At 40.6% G+C, this 24,108-nt stretch overlaps 1 protein-coding gene across 11 annotated transcripts in view; it reads right to left on the minus strand.

Annotated features, from left to right (window-relative positions):
• The window catches only part of HEPACAM2 (HEPACAM family member 2), a 474,652-nt gene that overhangs the window by 252,184 nt on the left and 198,360 nt on the right, over positions 1-24,108 (minus strand). The gene's annotated exons all lie outside the window — the stretch shown is intronic.

Below are 24,108 nucleotides of genomic sequence, written 5' to 3' on the forward strand. Positions count from 1 at the left end.
ATGTGAAGTCCTGCATTGCGGATGCGTTGCATATCGTTTCCGCTGCGCAGTTCTTTAAGGCGATGTGTTTTGCTGCGTCAGTTCTGCTGGGGCCACAACTAGACTGGCACAGCACCTTCAGGCCAACTTCCAAGGGTTCAGGCCTGGGATGGAATGACACCACTTTGGGGGAGGACTCACAGCAAAACAGAGACCAGGTGATGTGTTCAAGGTGGTTGGAGCCTTTTCTGTCCCTGAGGCTTCTGATCAGGAGGCCAGCCAACTGGCCCAGGACCACTCTGGTGGTCCTGGGCTAAAGATGTAGGTCTATTATTCAACTCCATAAGATGGGTAGCAGACAGTAGGGCAACAGAGCAGCAGTTGTCCTTGAAGAGCAGTACATCAGTACTTCTGAGTCTTCCACAGGTCCAGAGATGTACTGAAAAGTGGATACGAGGGTCCACTTTTCATACCTGGTGCCTCCTTTGAAGTAGGAAAAGTTTCTATATAATTTCCTTTGAAGTGCTTGAAGTTTCATGCTATCCTAGCCCTGGCTCCAAGCTACATGAACAATACAGGGGTGACAGGCAGAGGACAGCCTATTTAGTTGCAAGTGGGATGGTGCCCAGTTCCGCCCCCTCCCATCCTGCCAGTTGATGGCCCATCCAGCCACACCTAGTCTCTTTATTGTTTGGCTGTCTGGGAAGAATAAACAAAGTTCGACTGTCAGCTTCACCCAGTCACGTGACCCAGGAACAGGCTGCAGGCGCCACATAGTAAGGGCAGGAAAATACCAGCTTTCTAACAGTGGAACTGTCAGCATTGTTACTTAAAATCTGATTTTACCATTAAAGATGGTTTTTAATGGCAATTTCTCAGATACCAAACACAAAAAGTCTACCTGTTTCCAATGAAATATTAGAACTTCCTAAATGTAATTAGGCACCCCAATGTTATCTTATGTAAGAGGTAGGCCTCACAGTAGTGAAAAATGAATTTAGGAGTTTTTCACTACCAGCACATGTAAACCTTAGGAGTACATGCCCAACATTTTGATTACAATGCACCCTGCCCTATAGGCTACCTAGGGCCGACCTTAGTGGTGACGTATATGCAATAAAGGGGCATTTTAAGGCTTAGCAAGTCAAATTGGCAGCTTAAAACTGCATTCACAATGCAATTGCAGTCCTGGGACTTGTTTTAAGTGGCTACTTAAGCGGGTGGCACAATAAGTGCTGCAGGCGCACTAGTAGCATTTAATTTGCAGGCCCTGGGTATATGGTATACCACTCTACAAGGGACTTATAAGTAAGTGAAATATGCCAGTCAGGTGTAAGTCAATCTTATCATGTTTTAGGGAGAGAGCACAAGCACAGGTTGACAGTGGTAAAGTGGACAGCGTCCTAAAGTTAGCAAAAACGAATTCAGCAACATAGAAGTGATAAAGGAAAAAAGTTTGGAGGGAGACCACCCTAAGGCTGACAGACAGGTCTAATAAGAATGACTACAAATATGCCAAGAGGTGAAGCAGTCAAAGGATCATTGATTTCAAAATGAAATTATATTATAATATGTAAGCTCAAACTCTGAAATATTTCTTATTAAAGAAATTGCTTCTTATGTGCATAAAGTTATGAATTCCAATTTATCTTGCATGGTTACTGCTCCTACTGGATTAGCAGCACATAATATCAAAGGAATTACTTCATATCATCTGTTGCTGCCTGTGGAGCATGGCAACAAATTGGAATACTTGAAATTGAATAGTGATACATGTGAAGAAGTCAGCATGGTTTCCAACTTAATGTTGGCATTTGTTTATTTGTGGATGCAAGAAGTATAAGAACATCTTATGAAGTCCTCTTTGGAGGGAAACATGTCATTGGTTTTGGAGTCTTATTGAAACTGAGTTTCAAGAACCTTTTCCAGAAGCAAATTTTCATTTCTTTGGGAAGTATAGGGAATGTCAACATTTTCCTGAATTTTACACACAGAAATAACACATAGTATGAGGCAAGCTAATGATGAACAAAATGCTAAGGTATTACAAGACATTCGCCTTGGCATTGTGACAAAAGAAGCTAAGATTATGCTAAGAGAATGGAATACAAGCATATTGCTGCCTAACCTTAGTTCATCTGCTGAGGTACGGCATTATCTTCTTTTACAATCACAACCTATGGTTTGTTTAATGCCAACTGTTGAAGAATGTGCTCAAATAAATAATCAAATGCTACTTCTTGAAAAAGAAAATATTATGCATTTCCCTTTTAAAAGTAAAATAGAGAGTCATGGACTGAACATACCTATTAGAAAACGTTTATCTACAAAATGATAAAATATGGAAAAACCCGTCATGCACAGTGGGATTAGAGAAAGATTTGCATCTCGGTAAAAATTGTCATATTATTTTATGTTGCAATTTACATGTAGAAGAAAGACTCATAAATGGACCATTGAAATGTCTAGTGGACTTTTTGACATCTGTAAAGAATGAAGATAATGAATTTATTGTGGTGAAATTTGACCACATTCAAGAGCAAAAAAGGATCTCTCTGTGTGCAGCAAGATTCTTACTTATGAAAGATTTATATATTTGAAGAAAAATGTTTCATCTTTATAAGGCTTATGTGATTACAATACAAAAATCATAAGGACTAAGCATAGATTATGCAATAATTAACATTGGCTCTACAGTATTCAAAAAGGGAATGTCATATGTTACTCTGTCTCGTGTAAAAAAATAACTGCACTGTATATCATCGATTTCGATGATACAAAAATTAATGCAGACATTAGCTGTGTCAGGGAATGCAATCATTCAAAAAAGATATATGCTCCTCATCTTGGATGAATATACCATTTTTATTAAACCTAAACTGTCTTTCAAAAGAAAAATAGCATCAAACTACAATTATGAAGAAGATCTGGAACAACCTAATAAGAAAAAAGAAAAAACACACAGAAATTACAGGAAATCAATTTAAAATCAAAATGGTATTAATTGCTATAGCAATGTGATTGCTAATTTGATTATGCTAATCATCTGTCGAAGAACTAATACAACATGTAGAGCAACTTTTCTGCAAGACCATAACAACTCTTCATCAATAAACTGTTTCTGACAACCACATATGCCACTCTACAAGTGGCATTCAAGATACGGTATATATGTGTAGAGGTGTTGTTCAGTTTTTTATCAATGAACAGCAAGATGATCAGGAATTCTGTATGGCTGTTCTACAAATAATAGCTGCAAGGCTCACCCAAGTTCTGACCTCTTTGGTGTAAGATACATGGTAACATGAATGCTTCCATTGCTTACAGTTAAGCTCCACTCTTACAGAATCTGAAAGACTTGTATATATACACCAATGTCTAACTGCAATTCAATTAAAATTTAAAATGTAATATGTAACGCTGTGCAGCCAAACCTTTGCCCAAACTGTAAATCAGAACTTGTGTCAACCCTTCGTTTGATAATGGTATCTAAATATGTAATTTTGAGGATTCAAAGATGTACTCAGAATAACAGAAAAATCAATATCTGTATTTCTAACTTTACTGCTTCACATATTTCAATTTCAGGGCAGACCTTTACTTGTACTGCTATTATTTTTCATCATGGAGAGACTGCAACATCAGGACACAATACCATCTAGTTTAAGAACAACGCAGCTTGGACAGAATGTGATGATAACAGCCTCATTTTTAAGCACAGACTGCCAACAAATTTACAAGACAGTTACCTGTTAATTTTACACCCAACATTCTAAGTCATAATGTTACAATTGTAATAAACCTAGAACACAGTTTCAGAGTTGGAGTTATAGAAATCACTAGATATGTAATTTAAAGGGCTTGCATGGTTGATGACATTTTCAAATATCTACTGTAAATATAGGTGTGTTCTATAGTTTACCATACATTATATTTTATGGAAAGATGTTTTAACAGTTTGACATGCACAGCATGAAGGTTTTTTTTCAAAATCCAATAGATTTGTTTTTACCATGTGTTTCATGAGGACTACTAGCATATGATCATCTTGAACTTTCAATGTTCTAAATGATAACAAACTAGTGTAAGAGAAATGTTACTTCTGTCTCAGAACCACATTAAACAAAAAACAATAATGTATGTATTTTTTTCACTGTTGTGTATATATTATGTGATGTGCCCCAATACTGACTGGCACTCTACTTCAGTTTGTATGACTGTGCGCAACCACAATCCACTGTAGTGTAGGACACAGCAATAAATGGTATACCTCCCAGTCCACTCTAACATATGGCAATAAAATATACAGCATCCAACCCCTCTGTACTCCCCTCCCCTCCACTTTAACACACTATATAAGACTCCAGTTTATTACAAAAAACTGTGGTGTACATCAGTCCACTGACCAACAATCTACTTACTTCAATACAGATATAAACATTATATCCGAAAAAAAAACCCACAAAAACACTTAACTAAACAACAGACATATTAACTAAAATAGAGTGAACAACACTTCACTGTACTAAACTGTACAGCACAACTTTTCATTTAACCACACGTATTTACTTTTATCTGTATATTCAAGTACATAAGATTTTTCATTTACCTGGAAAAAATCTGTTTCTGATTAACAAAAACTCTTTATTATGAAATGAATTTGGTAAGTTCTTAAAATAACTTCTTTTTTGTTTTTATGTTTTTTTAAAAACTTTTTAATGTTTTCTAGAAGGTGAACAGGTCAAAATTGACAAACAAAAAATATAAACAGGCTGGAGGAGGAGAACAAAGGTGAGGGGGAAAAATGAGCGATAGTGGGGAGGATTCTTATGAACTATCACTAGCTGACAATGGCTGTGTTTTTTAAAACAAACTTTATTGGGTTTTGCACTGTTCAATACATTCCTACGTGATTCATCGATTAAGTATTTGATAACTTCACATTGCTTCTGCATGTTTAGAGTTACATCCCCCTATTCGAGCAATGGGGGACAGTGATACACAGTATTATGTGCATTGGTGCAAGTCGTTTTGTTGACAAAAAATATGTACAATAACTAATCTTTAACCCATCAACTCCTCCCCCTCCTCTCCTAACCCACCCTGACCCTGGGCTCTGGTTACATATTTCCTAAAGAAACCAAGTGTTCATCTCCTGCCATAATCCTTATCAGGTCATTACCTTAATTTGTGCAAATGTCCCTCTCTCTCACGTCCATTGCAAGGCATTCATATAAATCCTGGGAATGTCACTAATTATTGCGTGCTTGGAACATCGGGAATGTCGTCCGTGCTACCGCTCTTAAGGGCTTCTAGCGTGCATCCCATTCTAGTAAGATTGGGTTCTTATGGAGTCCTCTGGCCTCCTCTCTACGCAAGGCTGCGCTTTCGGCCCCAGCCCATCTGATCAGTTTGCTGTGCCATATTTGTAGAGTCAGAGATATGGCTGACTTCCAACGCATAGTAATGGATCTTTTAGCTGCCAACAGTGCCAGATCCAGGAAGCGAAGTTGAACTTTGTGTGTTTTCCAGCGTTTGTGTCCTTGGCTATTCGTTTGACCCCGACCCAAAACTCCCCAAGATGCGGGTACGCCCATAGCATATGTAATAGGTCAGCCTCTGGCAGTTTGCATCTGGGGCATTGGTGGGCAGTGGCTGGGTACATCTTTTGCAATCTACATGGGGTCAGATAAGCTCTGTGTATAATCATGTACTGTATAAACTTGAATTTTGCATTTTGAGGTATCCTCCTAGGGTGGTCCAAGATGTCTGCCCATTCCTTGTCTGTGAGGTCCCATCCGACAATGGCTATTTAAGCTCTTCTCCCAACAACAATAACAGTATTACATAAAAAAACAATATGTGGCAGTACTTGCACACTGGCGCTCCTGCATAAGGAGGTGAACTGGAACAGCAGTGCCAGGTGCAGGTATATAGGGTACAGCAGATGGAGTGTGTGCTGATAGGATTGCAGACAATGTTCCCGGGATTGAAGGTTTGGTAGGTGTGGCTGCTACTGATGTTGTTGCGGTGGCGTCTAGCAACCCTGCCTTCCATCTCCTTTCAGCACGAGCAAGTTGTGTAAAGTGGATGGCCTCAAGGTGCCGCTTCATGCCAGTTGTACCAAAGGTGTATTGCTGCCAAGCACCTCAAGAGTTCACTATCTGGCACAAAATGTCACCAGCTTTGCATTTTCTTTCTTCTCCCCAGCTGGAAAATAGAAGAACTGCTAATTCACAGACTCATTCATGCACTTATGATGCTTCACCTCCTGTTCTTCTTGCAGTATAACCTGCTCCTCCTCATCTACCTCCTCTTCCTGCTGCAGTCCACAATGATCTTTCTCAGTCATTGTTAAATAGAAAGGTTTAACAATGGTGCCTGCAAAAACCAATATTTTCACTGAATAAAAAAACCTTCATCTTTTCCTTACAGGCTCACACTATAACACTATAAATAATACAAAATGGGTAGCTACTTATTGTTTTCTGTAACTACAAATGTTTTTACCCAATCAAAAGATGTTTTTCAACCACAATTTATAGCAGCATTTCCGTCATTGTATCTAGGAAGTACTGTGGTACCGGCAAACTACAAAAACACATCATGTTCATAAACTTTACATATACATAAACTAGCCAGATTGTTACACACTTTTGTGTATTTGTAATAACTATGTACATATTTACATTAAAAATTAATATTGAAACTATTGCTTTATTTGACCTACAAAAATAACCCAAACATTGCCCAAAACTAAAGAAACGTAGCCACCAACCATAGACACTATGAATTATGCTAGAAAGTTATATTCGCTGGGTTATAAATACAGCCCAATAGTATTACATGTTAGCAAAAAACATAAACATTGTAGTGCCTGCAGGAACGAAATTTACATTTATTTCTCATTCACCAAAATATTACTGAAATAACCTGGGCTAACTTATATACACTATATATATATATATATATATATATATATATATATATATATATATATATATATATATATATATATATATATATATTCACTGAAAAAACCATAGGTTTCAGGCACGTTATAGTTGGGAATTAGCATTTAAAAAACCTTAAAAATTCACTGAAAAAACCATAGGTTTCAGGGGCGTTATAGTTAGCTGGACTTTTCACTCGTACAAAACCATTGAAATTCCCCCGTTATAGTTAGTTCAGCTAACTATAATTCGCGCGCCCGCAATGCACTGCTGATGAAGTCACATATTACATCACTCATGACATGGTCAGTGACATCACTCATGACATCACTGAGGCCCCGTCCCCTCCCTTCCCCACTGTGTAAACATGCCCTGTGGCCGTTTTAAGTTGGGAGATTAAGTCCCCTTGAATCCTGAGGGTCCCTAGGGTCCAACTAGACCACTAGGTACCTCCAGTAAGCGCCACAGCGCTGCGTTGCAGAGAGATGTAAAAAGGGGCACAGCCTAGACCACCTCTCTGCAACGCAGCACAGTGGCGCTTACTGGAAGCACCTGGTGGGCTAGTTGTCCCCCCTCCCAAGGCCTTAATCGGCCCTGGGGACCCCAACCCCTGGGTCATGGCCTTTTTTTTTTTATTCTTTAGGAGGGGGGCTGCGTTGCCCCCCTCCTCAGGCCACTTATGGCCCCAGGGACCCCATACCCCGGGGCCGGCCTTTGTTTTTCATTATTTAAAAAAAATATATATTTATAGAAACACCTAGGACATGCTGGACAAACCGTATGTACCTATCACCATGACAATTTGTGTGATATTCATTAAAAGGCGACTATGCATACAATGAATCCACGTGGAATATATTTACACCGCTAGTGAAGCTCTGACGTGTCTGACGCCTTACCGTGCCTAATCCCGGCACCCCCGCCGGTGGGTACTCTCCAAGTAGACACCCTTGTCGTTTATTTATACAAACATGGGTAGCTATTGACGGGCACATTTAATAAACACACACACCAAGCCATTCAAAGGGGATTCGACAAAAATTTCGACCAAACTATGCAAGAAACCCTCCTCACGGTTAATAAAACACACATCCACCGCCGGATGTGTAATACTTTTTATTTTACTCTCTGGAAAGGAGAAGAACCTCACTTAAGAGTCACAGCGTGCTCCTGGCTGAGCCCAATGCTGTGTTACACCCACCAGTGCCCGCCGAGTGCCACACACCTCTGTGTTGTATTCCACCAGCTAGTGCATATGCTATGACACTCTCCAGCCCATGTGCACTGTAACACCACCCCGTGAATATGTCATGCCACACTTGCCTTCGCACGGGTTATATTGCCCCATCTAACGTGCCTTCCTCGATGCCTATGTTATAACGCACAGCGCTATGCCATACATATTACAATCTGGGATCCATATCTTTGTCACAGTGCATATGCAACGTTACACTCCCCAGCACATATTTTATATTACAACTTTAGAGACTAGTTAGGTTACACAACACTGCCCTGCGCATATTACAATCCAAGGCGCATATCGCATAGCACGCGCTAGTGCCTGTGCTATCTCGCGCTCTCCAATGAATCTGTCATTGCGCACAATGTATTGCATATTATATTTCATGCCCCGGTTCATCTTATATCACACTTTTTGGTGCATAGTTTATACCATATACTATATCTAGTTTTCATTTTCAATCGTGCTCTCAGGACTATGTGCTATATAACACTGCATCCACCTACCCTTTTCGCGGGCATTACATTTTGCGATGGGGGTGGAGGGTCAGGGGGTGTTTCTGCCAAGTGAGCCCGGAGTCACAGTCACAAACGTCCTCTTCTTCCTGAATAAAAGTGAGATCATGCTGCATAATTGTTCATATTTTAAGTAGTTCGCACAGACACACTTTAAAAACAATAAAGTTCCTAATACCCACCTTCTCTGAACAGTTAGCTTGCTGCCCCATCCACCTCCTCCCTATCCTCTGTTGTCTGAATCCATGGACTAGCCTCCTCCCTCCTGCTATGCATGGTCTGATGTGCTGCCACTGCCCTCCATTTAGCATGATGTACCAGTCCACTCCTCCTGCCCTCCATTGCCCAATTCTATGGCCCATCATTGACCTCCTGCTTAGCCTCTATGCTTAGCTTGCTGCCCCTATTCTCCTTCCCCCTGCTCTCCGATGTCTTTGTGCATGCCCCTGCTCCATCCTTTTTGCCCACCATGTTTCATGGACCTGCCACTCCTATCTACTCTGAGTGCTCTGTTGAGCTGCCACTCCCCTCCCACCTGCCTAGCATTGTCAGATGACTGTAACCTGTCCCTGCCACTTCCACCCTGCCTGTCCACATGCCATGCCCCTATCCCCTTCCTCCTGTCCCCCATGGTCCATTTTACTGCCAAAACCTTCTGCCCTCCCCGGTCTGTTGTGCTGCAACTGCTCCTCCTGCCTGCCCCGCGCGGTCTGTTATGAGGCCCCTTCCCCTGAACTCTCTTGTCTGTGCCCAGGTGCTGTCCCTCCCTTCTATCCTCCATGGTTCTTTGTGCATGCCCCTGCACCCTCCCTCTTGCCCATCGTAGCCATTGTGCTGCCACTAACCCTCCCGCTTGCCATGCAAGGTCTTCTGTGCTGCCATGGCCCCTCCCACCTTCCCTGTGTGGTCAGCTAGCTGACCCTGACCCCCTCCCACCTTCCCTCCATGGTCTGTGTGTATGCCATTATAGTCTCACTGTTGCTCTCCATGGTGTGTCTTGTTTCTAGTGCCCATCCTGCATGACCTCCAAGCTCATCTTGCTGCACTGCCCCCTTACCCCCAGCTCTCTGTTTCCATGTGCAGACCCCTATTCCCTTCCTTCTGGCTTGTCTGTTCCATTGTAATGCCCCTGATCCGTCCCTCCTGCCCTTTATGGTCTGTTATGCTGCAGCTTTCTCTCCTGTCTGTCCATTATGGTCAGCTAGCTACCATTGCCTCTTTCCCCTCTGTTCTATGTTGTCCATGTGCATGGTCCTGTCCCGTCCCTATTGCTTTCTATGGATTGTTGTGCTGCACTCCCGTCCCGCATGTCCGTGTGGTGTATTGTGCTGCTGCAAACCCTGATGCCTGCCCTGTAGGGTCAGTTTGGTGCACCTCTCCATGTCCCTCCTGTCCTCTGTTATCCGAGTCCATGTCCCTACCCCAATTCCTCCTGCCTACCATGATCCAATGTACCATACTTGCGAACATTTTGAACTTGGTAAGAGGGAGATTTTGAAAAAAAACTGGGGTAGTGATTTTCCCCTTTGAGTTACATTGAAAAAGAGGAGATTGTAGACAGGAGACAGATCAAATAAAGCCCATTTGAGCTTAAAAACATTGGACATTTCCTGGCTGAAACGGGTCTGTTGGCATGTATGGTTGTACTAACACTGCCTCTTCCTTCTTCCCACAATGGTCTATTATATTGCCACAGCCTCTCTGGCCAGTCCTGCATTGTTGGTTTGTGGCCCCTGCCTCCCTTTCCACTGCCCTCCATAGTCTGTTGTGCTGCCACTGCCCTTCCTGCCTGCCCAGTGTGGTCAAATTGTTGCCTCTGCACTCTCCTACCTGCCTTCAATTTTCAGAGTCCGTGCCCCTGGCCTTTGCCTCTCAACAGTATCCCAATGAACAACTAGATTGCTAACATTCTATATTTATTACAAACGTGTGGAACGCCTAATGTCATCTTGATATAATCAAAACTGTAATACCTAGAGCATTTCCTTTAGAAATCAAATAGAATAGAATAGAAGTTATTTGTAATCTTTATGTTTTTGTATCCAGTTGACCACTTTATTAAATGTTGCACTTAGGGGAGAGGATGTGGTGTCACTTCCACAGCTGCAGACTTTGCAACTGGTGAACCAGGTTGGAGTTTCTGCTTCAGCTCCACATTGTGTGATTCTGGTCAAATCACTTAATCTCCCCATGTCTACAACCAAAATGAATTTGATCTTGTGTGATGTAACCAATGCTCATGTAAAGCACTCCAATACCTGACAATTCTGCCCTATATAAAACTGCAAATACACAAAAAATAAGTGTTTTGCACACTTCTGTCATTGGGCTACATGTGGGCTACATCTGGGTGATATTTGTGCTGCATTTGGGCTCTTTTGTCTCTGGTGGCCATCTTGGGAGATTTATTTGTTAAGAAGTTTCCTAATTTCCTCATTTACTGCAGTCTCCTCAGTAGGAAATGCTTTCAGTTTTTTACTTTGATTCCATCAAGAAGGTATTCAGATATGTCACACATTTGCCATAAATTCTGAATGTTAGCACTCTAGTTGCTCATTAGATCACTGTAGTAAAGCTACTGCTCACCACGGAAGTCTGCTGCTGGTATTAAAAGTGCATGTTTCAGTCTGCATATCAGAATTTTTAGTGAAATAGAAGAGGATTTGAGAAGTCACTCAAAATGTGCCCTAATTATTCTTTCTTCAGCACTAATCATAATTTCTATGTGTTCCTTTTTAAATTAAATGTTTTAAGTGTTACCAGTTTATTCCAATCAAGATGGCTTCAGGTGTGCCATACTTTTGTCATAAGTAAGACAGTAAGCGCTGTAGTTGTTCTTAAGAACACTCTGGGAAATTCTTTCATTGGGCTATACTTGGGCTACATCTGGGTGATATTTGGGCTACATTTGGGCTCTTTTGTCTCTGGTGGCCTTCTGGGGAGATTTATTTGTCATGAAGTTTCCTAATTTCCTCATTTGCTGCAGTCTCCTCAGTAGGAAATATTTTCCGTGTTTTACTCTGGCCCCATCAAGAAGGCATTCAGATGTGTCACACATTTGCCATAAATTCTGAATGTTAGCACTCTAGTTGCTCATTAGATCACTGTAGTAAAGCTACTGCTCACCAGGGAAGTCTGCTGCTGGTATTCAAAGTGCATGTTTCAGTCTGCATGTCAGAATTGTTTTATGAAATAGAAGAGGATTTAAGAAGTCAAAAGGTGCCCTATTTTTTCTTTCTGCAGCACTAATCATAATTTCTATGGCAAAATTAACCCCCTCATTTTGTTCCTTTGTAAATTAAATGTTTTAAGTGAGACCACTTTATTCCAATCAAGATGGCTTCAGGTGTGCCGTACTTTTGTCATAAGTAAGACTGTTAGCGCTCTAGTTGTTCGTTAGAACACTCTGGGACATTCTGTCATTGGGCTATACTTGGGCTACATCTGGGTGATATTTGTGCTACATTTGGGCTCTTTTGTCTCTGGTGGCCATTTTGGGAGACTTATTTGTTATGAAGTTTCCTAATTTCCTCATTTACTACAGTCTCCTCAGTAGAAAATACTTTCAGTTTTTTACTTTGATTCCATCAAGAAGGCATTCAGATGTGTCACACATTTGCCATAAATTCAGAATGTTAGCACAACTAGTTGCTCATTAGATCACTGTAGTAAAGCTACTGCTCACCAAGGAAGTCTGCTGCTGGTATTGAAAGTGTATGTTTCAGTCTGCATGTCAGAATTTTTTAATGAAATAGAAGAGGATTTGAGAAGTCACTCAAAATGTGCCCTAATTTTTCTTTCTGCAACACTAATCATACTTTCTATGGCAAAATGAACCCCTCATTTTGTTCCTTTTTAAATTAAATGTTTTAGGAGTTACCACTTTATTCCAATCAAGATGGCTTCAGGTGTGCAATACGTTTGTCATAAGTAGGACTGTTAGCGCTCTAGTTGTTCTTTAGAACACTCTGGGAAGCTGCAGTAGAACACAAAGGAATCAACTGACAGTCTCTGCCCTTGTTGGATGTGCATGTTTTACTGAGAATGTCAGACTTCATTCTCACATGACTGAGAAAGATCATGTGAATTTACAGAAAATATGCTCTCAGTTTAGCTTATAGATCACCTTCCAAACCTCTGTGGGAAAAGCATGAGAAAATAGTTTTCTCTCAAACATGATTCATGATATCACAGCAGAAGGCTTTTTCACATGGTAAAATCACCTTAAACCACACCACAATTCCTAAAATGAGTATGGTACCATCAACAAATGATTTATAATGTAACTAAAGTCTTAAAACCTTCTATTAACTGCAATGCTTTTTAATGAGGTGCTATCATGTATATTGGTCCCAAGATGGCTGCCAACACTTCTTGGATGAAGTACTGACAGCCAATCAGATCTCACGATGAGGTGTGTGGTTAGGCTCCGCCCAGATATATCTATCTTTTTAACTCTAATTTTCTCAGGAACTACTGAACGGATTTACACCATGTAAGCAAAAAGCACGAGTCTGAACTGAGGACTACCTCTTCGCCAAATTTGGTGCAATTCCGTTCAGCAGTTTGGGCTGTAGCTGCGTCAACAGGTCCTATGGGAAAATGCATGGGGAAATGCGTTTTGGGACCCCCCTTTTTTCTCAGCCCCCGCTTGACGAATCACCGTGAAATTTTCAGGATAGGAGCAGACCGGAGCTGGCCAAAAGTTTGGAAAATGTCGCGAAGATTCGTCAATCGGCGCCAACGTTATTTGAAATAGGATGTTGCGGATTTCCTAGGGAAAATAGGTCCTAACTATAACTACCTACTGGCGACCGCCAGTAGGTAATATATATATATATATATATATATATATATATATATATATATATATATTCACAGAAAAAAACATAGCTTTCAGGGGTGTTATAGTTAGCTGGCCATTTCACTCATACAAAACCATAGAAATTCCTCCGTTATAGTTAGTTATGCATCAGTGATATCATCAGTGATGTCACTGACCATGTCATGAATGATGCAATATGTGACATCATCAGCAGTGCATTGCGGGCGCGTGAGTTATAGTTAGCAGAACTAACTATAACGGAGGAATTTCTATGGTTTTGTATGAGTGAAATGGGCAGCTAACTATAACACCCCTGAAACCTATGGTTTTTTCTGTGAATTTCTAAGGTTTTTTAAATGCTAATTTCTAACTATAACGTCTCTGATATCTATTTTTTTGTACTGATTGTCTACAGTTTTTTAACTGTTTATTTATAAATATTTTATTCATTAAATAACATTATATATTTTTCTAAAAATTGCACAAAACTTTTTTTTTTATTAAAACTGAAATAATGATTAATTTTCTTGTTTTCATTTTTTATTTTAATATATTTATATTATTTTCTTTAAAAACAAAATTCCAATTTTTTTCGGAGTCGCGCACTCAAAGTGTACACATCACGGTGCATTCTAGCCGCCATTTTAGAAAAGTCATGAAGGATCCGCGTATGGTGTGCGACGGCTGCGTGTTTTTCAGTTACATCATATACATTTAATATCACGTGATATGCGCGATTGGTATGCGACCAGTCTGCGACTCATGTGCATTACGGTACGAGATGTTTGCACGGTTGCGGGTCCCGCGTGACATCATATACGTGCTGGGGCGCGCTGGGTGCGCGACTCCCGCAAAAAGAAATATACATATTAAGGCAAGAGATTATGTAAGATATTCATCAAAATAATATATTTGTACTTATAATAAACTTATATTATTTTTAAATATATTTTCACGAAGTCGGGTTCGTGCATCGTGAGTGCAGAAAACCAGGTCAGCAGAGCTGCTCTAGAGCCTAAGAACTAGGTCAGCAAAGCTGCTCTAAAAGTCATAGAACCAGGTCAGAATTAAGTAATTAAGGCAAACCCAACACCAAGTGATGTCCCAATGAATATTGGATATCGGGCCCCACACCAGCTTGAGTGCGCAGTCATTATAACATCTTTGTTTGACCTCCAAGGACAATGAGGAGCCCATGGAACCGGCACTGAAGAAAGCCAATCAAGGCTGAAACGCGTCTGCCAAAAGCGTTTCATGGACCTGTGTCACCGTGTTCAAGAAATTCAATAAAGCCGCTTTCTGCACTCCGGAGCTGTGTCGTGCTTTCTATCTACTGGGGAGAGAGCATTTGGTTCATATATATATATATATATATATATATATTCACTGAAAAAACCATAGGTTTCACACATGTTATAGTTAGTGGAAATTTTACTGATAAAAAACCAATGAAATTCCCCCGTTATAGTTAGTGCAGGCAACTATAACTCACGCGACCGCAATCCTCTGCTGATGCTAATACTGTATTTAGACACTTATTTGCCCATGTCTTCTTCCATACATTTTTAGCTATACATATATTACAAATATTTTTTTTTCATAAAGACACATATGTCATCAGCAGAAGATTGCGGTCGCGTGAGTTATAGTTGCCTGCACTAACTATAACGGGGGAATTTCATTGGTTTTTTATCAGTAAAATTTCCACTAACTATAACATGTGTGAAACCTATGGTTTTTTCAGTGAATTTGCAAGGTTTTTTAAATGCTAATTCCTAACTATAACGTGTGTGAAACCTATGGTTTTTTCAGTGAATTTGTACGGTTTTTTAAATGCTAAGTTACTTTACGCCATTCGTGGCGTGCGCGCCCACTTAACGCAGTTCGTTCCGTGCGCGCACGGTGCGCTTCGCGCACCGTGCGCGCACAGTGAGCACGCGGTGCGCTTCGCACACCGCGCGCCCACTTTACGCAGTTAGTGCCGTGCACGCACGGTGGGCACGCGGTGCGATGACAAAGCAAGAAAGCACTTCAACAAATCTGTTTCTGCTTTCCTCCGTGACTATGGTATGGGTGCCATTTACCACAACAACTTGCGTTATGACATGCAAGACATTTATAGAGGAGATGGTGTGCACTTCAATGATGAAGGGAACAGAGTCTTCCTCTTGAACCTTAGACTCTGCATCGGTACTTACTTGTAGGTACCACTAAAAAATCATTTCATAAACACAACGGCTCTTTTTAGAGCCCCCTAATATCTAAACACTTAAATCTGATTTGCATTTTTTTTTTTTTTTTTTTTCTACCGTACGCTTACCGTAAGCTTACCGTACGCGTACCCCGTGATTTTTTTTAAAATCAATAAATGTTTTTTTTGTACTTTTCTGTCCTTCTTTGACCCCCTTACAAATGTTAGGGGGTCTGTAACTCTCCTCATTGCCCCCTTTCCTTGTTTTCACTCTTTTTTTTCAGAGTGAAATACACAAAATGGCGGCCGCCGCTTCCTGGTTTCGGCCGATTCGAATGTTTACTAAGATCTAAGAGCCAATCAGAATCGCGCTCGCGCACGCCACCGTACGCTTACCGTAAGCGTACGGTAAGCGTACCGTAAGCGGGCTCAGATATATATATTGATTTAAAGGCTATTTTCTCAGAATCTACTGAACAGATTTACACCAAACCTACAAAAGGCACTTCCTTGACCTAGGGACTACCTCTGTGCCAAATTTTGAGTAATTCTGTTCAGCCGTTCGGGCTGTAGCTCGTTCTAAAGGTCCTATGGAAAAATGCATGGGAAAAACGCGTTTTGGGACCCCCCTTTTATCTCAGCCCCCGCTTGACAGATCCCCCCGAGACTTTCAGGGTAGGAGCGGAGCGTAGCGCCCCACCTATTTTGAGAACTTCGCGAGGATTCGTCGACCGGCGCCAAAGTTATTCAAAATAGAATGTTGAGGTTTTCCTATGGAAACGTGGTCCTAACTATAACTACCTACTGGCGACCGCCAGTAGGTAATATATATATATATATTCCAACTGCAAAAACACCCAACGATTGGAGGCCTCACGCACAGCGTGCGTCGTTCTTTATTCCACCAGGCCGCACGGAATACAACTTCATGGTTCATACGTTTCTGGCGAAGTCGCCCTTGATCACGGGAATGGCATCATGGAGAAAACGGCATTTCAAGTAAGTTATAATCACTTTAGCAAAGTCTCGCCCACAGGGCGTGTCTGCATAGTGCAATATGGTAGGCCTCACGCACAGCGTGCGTCGTTCTTTATTTATGCGTGAGGCCTCCAATCGTTGGGTGTTTTTGCAGTTGGAATATTAGCGGCATTATCCATGTCGCGGAGGCCCCCCCTGTGGATGAACAGGTTCAGCGCCGGCACCTTTCCGACGCAAACGAAACAACGTGCAGTTCCCCCAGGATGTGAAAATGAGCATGGCAGCAATGGAATGTGTTCAAGAAACCCACTGGGTATTCAAACTTTATTAGGAGAACTGGCATGACCTACTAAAGGATTAAGATTGAGGGAACTACAAATACCATGTTGCACTATGCAGACACGCCCTGTGGCCTCCAATCGTTGGGTGTTTTTGCAGTTGGAATATATATATATATATATATATATATATATATATATATATATATATATATATATATATATATATATATATATATATATATATGGGTGTGTGTTTTAGTTTCTATATTGATTTTATATCACTATTTTTAGATGCCTTTATTTTCTTTAATTTCTCTGATTATATAAATGCATGTTTACACATTAAAAAAAGCATTGAAATTCAATAAAAAAACAAATAAAGCTTCAGGGATACATTATTTTGATACTAAAAAAAATTGTAATTATGCATAGAATTGCAAAGTTATAGTTGTAACTGTAAATTATATTTTCTACAATGTCCAAACAACAGTATACGTTGCTCACCCCACATATACAATGGAGAAAGTGGCATCCTGAAAAAGAACAAAGCCCCTTTATGAAACTGCAGTCAGCTGAAAATATGCAAAAGAAACAGACCAGGTTTTAACACACTCTGACTATGTAAACACCGTACTATATTAGGGATGCACCAATTCACCACTCGCTCAGTGTTCACAAAGGGTCAGACACCTTTGTTTACCCATCTCACCATTTGACATGAGGCACGCAAACTATCTATACTATTCAAATGCTCTTCCCGGCAATCTCCATAGGCATGTAGCAAACACGAGTGGAGTCCAAGTGACCTATGCAGAAAGACTACAAACTTCAGGCATCTCAACAGATATCTGCCTGTGGAGGATGAACAATGAAACAAAAAGCCTGCAGAGGATGGCACAACATTGATACTATCCAATGGAATACAAGCATTGGCAAAGTCAATAGGTCTGGCATTGGCTGCCTGTTTTGGTTTGTCAATGCTTGTTTTTTGTGTGATGGTTTTTGCTAAACTTTATTGTCGGGCAAGCTGCCGGGCCTTCAACAATCTAAAATACAAAATTGTGAAAAAGCTAAAATATTTTTTCATCTTAATAAGCACACATTGCCTTAGTAGACCCTGGCACTTTATGGAAATACTTTGGGGCTTATTACCTATAGGGCGATCCTGGGACCATTGTACTCATGGTGGTGGTCCGACCATCGCCACCCCTGCGAGTCCACCTGCCATATTCCGAGTGTGGAACAGACCACCACAGGACCGCTGCCTCCACCTGGATCTAGGAACCTGCAGCATTAAGGAAAGGAACAGGTATATGCTGGCAGTGTTGATGTGGCACAGCCGAGCATATTCAGACTTGCATATCCACCGCCCATGTCATGGCGGGGAGCCCGCCATGAAAAGGGTGGTGGAGATGCAGGTAAGCAGGGCCCCCTGCCGATTCTGGGCATGGGGGTGCATGTGGTGTGGGTACATGTTGTGCCCCCTGGAAATGCACCCATCTTCCTGCATGGTGTGGCATGCACAACATGGTGCATGCCACACCATGCAGGAATGTGCTGCAAGCATTCTCATGGCAGCGGCCTGCTGTTAAGGCTCTCCTATGAGCCTAACACAGCCGCCGCCATGAGACTGCCATATCACTGCCACATCACTGCCCGCCCGCCTGCCCTCTGTGGATTCAACTCAGAATCTGGAGGGTGGATGCACCATGGACTTGGCGGTCCTCCTAGCAGCGCAGTGGTGGCAGTGCTACAGGAGGACTGCCAAACTCGTAATAAGGCCTTTTGTGTGTCTATGTGCTCCTTTGGAAAAGGCAGAATGCTTTCACCCACATTGAAGTTAGCCAGTGGCTGAAGTGGGCGGACTAACTGTCCCATGCTATATGCTGTAGTGGGCGGAAGTAAAAAGGTGAATGACACAATTACAGACTAAAGGAGAAAGAGGGCTGGCCACAAGCCCCTATATATAAGTATAATATATATCGTTTTAGTAAAATCAAAAGGACTTGGTTAATGCCAGACCAAAAGTAAGGAATATATTCACTTACATTCGTACAATTCAATAATTAGCCATCAGGATGAGTAAGCTATAAATTGCTTAATAAATTATTCTGTTTTCACTATTGCTTTGTCTTCTCAATATACCCAATGGCGACTTGCTATTTAGTGAAATCAATAAATGTCTCCTGTGTGATTGTGTGTATCCTATATTTTCTGTGACTTGGCAGCCTCACTTGTGAAACCGAAGTACAACAAATTAGTCACTCCAAGTACTATTTGTGCTTAACTGCCAAATCCTATTTATTACGGAACATATGTTCATTTTATGATCTGCTTTATTACACTTGCAAATACCTGTGTATGTTTGTGATTGTGTAAACTTCTGCCTACGTTATGTTTTTCAATTTCTTTCATTTTGGTTTCAGGCATCGGAAAGCAAACATTGATGTAGTTCTATGACTACGCAAAACTGTTTTGTAACTACCGTCGCTATAGCAATGAAATATGAGCTTTTTATTGAAATTCTTTAAATACATCTACAAATAATGCTCAAAATCTTTTATAATATTTTTTCTAAAGACAAACTTTGTGGAGGTGGGGATATAATCTGTAGACAGAGCTTCAGCCTATATTGTTAGGTGACTAAACAAAGTTAACAAAATTACATTTTACAAAATATCCTTGTTAGCACAAAATACAACACTATAATAAAGAAATGTTGATGCCTTCTCTACTCCAATATTGCGAAAAAACTTGATATAGAGCCTCCCTCAATAAACAAAAAGAACAAAACAAAGAAGCAAAGTAATCGTTTGTTACAACTAGTAAACTTTAAAAGGATAAACTGCGTCCTTCAGTTCCTTTAGCAAAAATACAGAAAACATTATAAATGATAGAAATTAACATGGAGAAAACGCGTGTTGGGACCCCCCTTTTTTCTCTGCCCCCACTTGACAAATCACCCCGAAACTTTCAAGACATGAACTGACCTGAGTGAACCATTAGTTTGAAAAATGTCGCAAAAATTCGTCAAACGGCGCCAAAGATATTGGCAAAAGAAAAAAGGCTTTTTGAATAGGAACAAGGTCCTAACTATAACTACCTACTGGCAACCGCCAGTAGGTAAAATATATATATATATATATAATCCACTTAAAAAACCATAGGTTTCACACATGTTATAGTTAGGTGGACATTTCACTCGTAAAAAACCAATGAAATTCCCCCGTTATAGTTAGTTGAGATAACTATAACTCGCGCGCCCACAATCCTCTGCTCATGACGTCACATATTACATCACTCATGACATGGTCAGTGGCATCACTCATGACATCACTGATGACATCATCCTTGTGATAGAGTGGCGGTCGTGCGAGTTATAGTTATCTCAACTAACTATAACGGGGGAATTTCATTGTTTTTTTACGAGTGAAATGTCCACCTAACTATAACATGTGTGAAACCTATGGTTTTTTAAGTGAATTTGCAAGGTTTTTTAAATGCTAATTCCTAACTATAACGTTTGTGAAACCTATGGTTTTTTCAGTGAATTTGTACGTTTTTTTAAATGCTAAGTTATGTATTTATTATTATATTTTTTATTTATTTATTTTACAATAAACTATGTCTTAAAAAAAGTTTTATTTTGTTTTTTATGGTTTTTCACCGTGCGCGCACCGTGCTCGCACTCCGCGCGAATTTTTTAAAAAAAATTAAATGTTTTTTTCTGCCTTCGGGGTCCTTCAGGGACCCCCTGACAAAGGCTAGGGGGTCAGGAACTCTCTACCCTGCCCCCTTTTCACGTTCGCCACCTTCCTTTTTCACTCTCGCACTCAAAATAAACAAAATGGCGGCCGACACTTCCTGATTTTGACCGATTTTAATGTTGACTGACATGTAACCACCAATCAGAATTACGCTCGCACACGTTAGGGTGCGCGCACGGTGCGCACACGGTGCGCGGCTATAGATATGTATGTGCTTTTAACTGCAATTTTCTCAGGAACTACTGAACAGATTGACACCATATATGCAAAAGGCACTTCCCTGACTTGAGGACTACCTCTCTGCCAAATTTCAAGTAATTCTATTCAGCCGTTCGAGCTGTACCTTCAACTAAAGGTCCTACGGGAAAATGCATGGACAAAACGCGTTTTGGGACCCCCCTTTTTTCTCGGCCCCCGCTTGACGAATCCCCCCGAGACTTTCAGAATCGCGAGGATTCGTCAACCGGCGCCAAAGTTATTCAAAATAGAATTTTGAGATTTCCTATGGAAACACGGTCCTAACTATAACTATCTACTGGCGACCGCCAGTAGATAATATATATATATATATATATATGTATATATGTGTATATATATATATATATATATATATATATATATATATATATATATATATATATATATATATATATATATATATATATATATATATATATATATATATAAAAATAAAAAAATATATATAAAAATAAATATATATATTCACTGAGAAAAACATAGGTTTTAGGGAAAGTTAGAGTTAGTTGGACATTTCACTAAAAAACCATAGAAATTCCCCCATTATAGTTAGTTTAGCTAACTATAACTCGCGCCCCCGCAATGCACTGCTGATGACGTCACATATTACATCACTCATGACATGGTCAGTGACATCACTGATGACATCACTGATGACATCTCAAATCACATCACTGATGACACTGATGTCATCCAGTGACTGTGTGTTTCTGTAAAGTTTAGATATGTTTAATATATATAGGGAAAGGCCTTCCTTAGGGGACATCTCTACTCAAAGCCCAGGGAAGAAATAACACCACAGAGGGCACGGCCCTACTCCTTTACAGAAAACAAACTGGGAACTAGGCGCCTGGAAAGAAAAGGCAAGCCAGGGCATAAACACAGCCATGCTCATTGAAACATTACAGAGGCAACGAGAACTGCTACCCTAAGTATGATTTGTGACAGCTACCCCTGACATGGTTGTTGGTGGTGGATGAAGACCTTCATAGGGTATTTTCTTCATAGCTGCAAGGAGGGTGCATTAATACATATCTACATGAAACATTTGAACATGCTGACTCAGCATATGCCTTTGACATTCATTGGTGCATGCTACAATACAGCAACAATGAACAAAGAATTATCACTGGAATAACAGACACCTATTTCCACATTTGGTTATAACATTTCTCCATGAATTAGTAAACAGGTTCAGATCAGGAAGGGTCATGTCAAGCTAACAATATGACACCATGTCACAAGGACACAACTTTTCCAGTCTTAGGCTTTCCTTAAAAAACCCATTGCTACCCTGTGTGAAAGCTTAATTAGTTAAATTGAGCAACCCCAAGACAAGTCCTGGAGAACACTAATCTGGTAAAACAAAGCTTCGGATTGGCAACAAGATGTCCTTGGTCATATGGAAACCCTCGACACATATCCACACACAGATACAAATGCAAACATTGATTCAAGGTGCAGTAAAGTGAGAAGTTTTTAAACTGCTGATTTCCTCAGAGATATGCCCTGGTGTAGGTGTCAGAAGTCAAAGGTGGCACAGGTGGGCAGGGTCATATACCACTCATCAGGTCATGAAGAAAACATAGATGTACTCCACCTTGTCACTTCACAAGGTTTCTAAAAGATCAGCAGATAGCTTAAAAGGAAAGACTTAACTTCGAAAATAAAGAAAATATGTTTGAAGATATCACTAAGGAATCTTCCCACTCATTCCAATGAGAAGCTGAATGATACACCGCATCCAAAATGATCGATAGTCACTGATTTCACATGAGCCAATCTCAAACATTTGTAGAGATTCACCTTGGATGTTATTCAAGAACAGGAGCCAGCTCTGTGCAGAGGATGTTCTCATTCACCTCTGGTGACTAGACAGCCTCATCTTGGTGAGACCTGCAGCTTTACTACACCGCGCCGAAACGTTCACAAAATCTACAGGATATCAATGATGAACTTGCGTCAAAATTTGGATTCAAGTCCTTTGTATTGAACTTTGGAGACTTTACTATGACACCCTGAGGGTCTTTTTGTGTGTATATGTACATAACTTTACACACTTGAAACTTTATTGCACTGCGGCTTCTGCATTAGATTTTACTATTGGCAGTATTATAATGGTGAAACAATACAATTGGTTTGAGCACTGAGAGTGGCCCTTCTGTGCATTCATTCACACTACGTTACAAATGAGAACACAAGCTGAATATATTTTTATACTTTTTGCTGCAGATAAACCCACGGTTGTATTCTACCACAAAGAGATAGCAGGCATTGGTGCAAAATATGTTGCATTCTTTCCTCAGTATGGACAGGGAAAATAACAGCTCTGCTCAACCTACACTTTATATAAATCTATATTAGGTGCTTCTGTATAGTTATACCAATAACGACCATTTACAGACCAAAGTACACAAACTAAATTGTTGCTGTTTGGGACTAATCATATTTGTTCATAACTGCCTAACTTAATTTCACCAGTGAGTAAATGTTTGAATTAGCCTTGCAAGTAACTAAACGCATGCTTTGCAGGATACAAGGAAATGTTTGTAGCATGTGCATAATCTAATGAACTATTTGCCAGGAGCAGAACATGAGACTTAGGGCCAGATGTACAACCCATTTTTGCATGCGCAAACGGGTTTGCAAACTCGTTTCCACATGCAAAAACATCATGGGCCATGTACAAAGCCTATTTAGCGAGCCGCAATTTATTTGCGACTCGCCAAATAGGTTTTGCGACTCGCTATTTGGAAGGGGCGTTCCCTTCCAAATAGTGAGTCTCAAAACCATGTTCTAAAGTTTTGCGACCGCAATTGCGGTCGCAAAACACTCACAGTTACCACGCACCTCAAGTAGGTGGTAATGCATTCGTAAATTGGAAGGGGTCCACAGGGGACCCCTTCCCCTATGCCAATGCATGCAAAACATTTTTTTAAGGACAGGCAGTGGTCTCATGGATCACTGCCTACCCTTAAATAAAAAATAAAAAAACGTTTTTGTTTTTAAATGCATCCCGTTTTCCTTTAGGGAAAACGGGCTGCATTTGAAAAAAAACTGCTTTATATCAAAGCAGTCCCAGACATGGTGGCCTGCTGAGCCCAGCAGGCCACCATCCCTG

Source organism: Triturus cristatus, chromosome 10 (genome assembly GCF_964204655.1).
Source record: "Triturus cristatus chromosome 10, aTriCri1.1, whole genome shotgun sequence".
Lineage (NCBI taxonomy): Eukaryota > Metazoa > Chordata > Amphibia > Caudata > Salamandridae > Triturus > Triturus cristatus.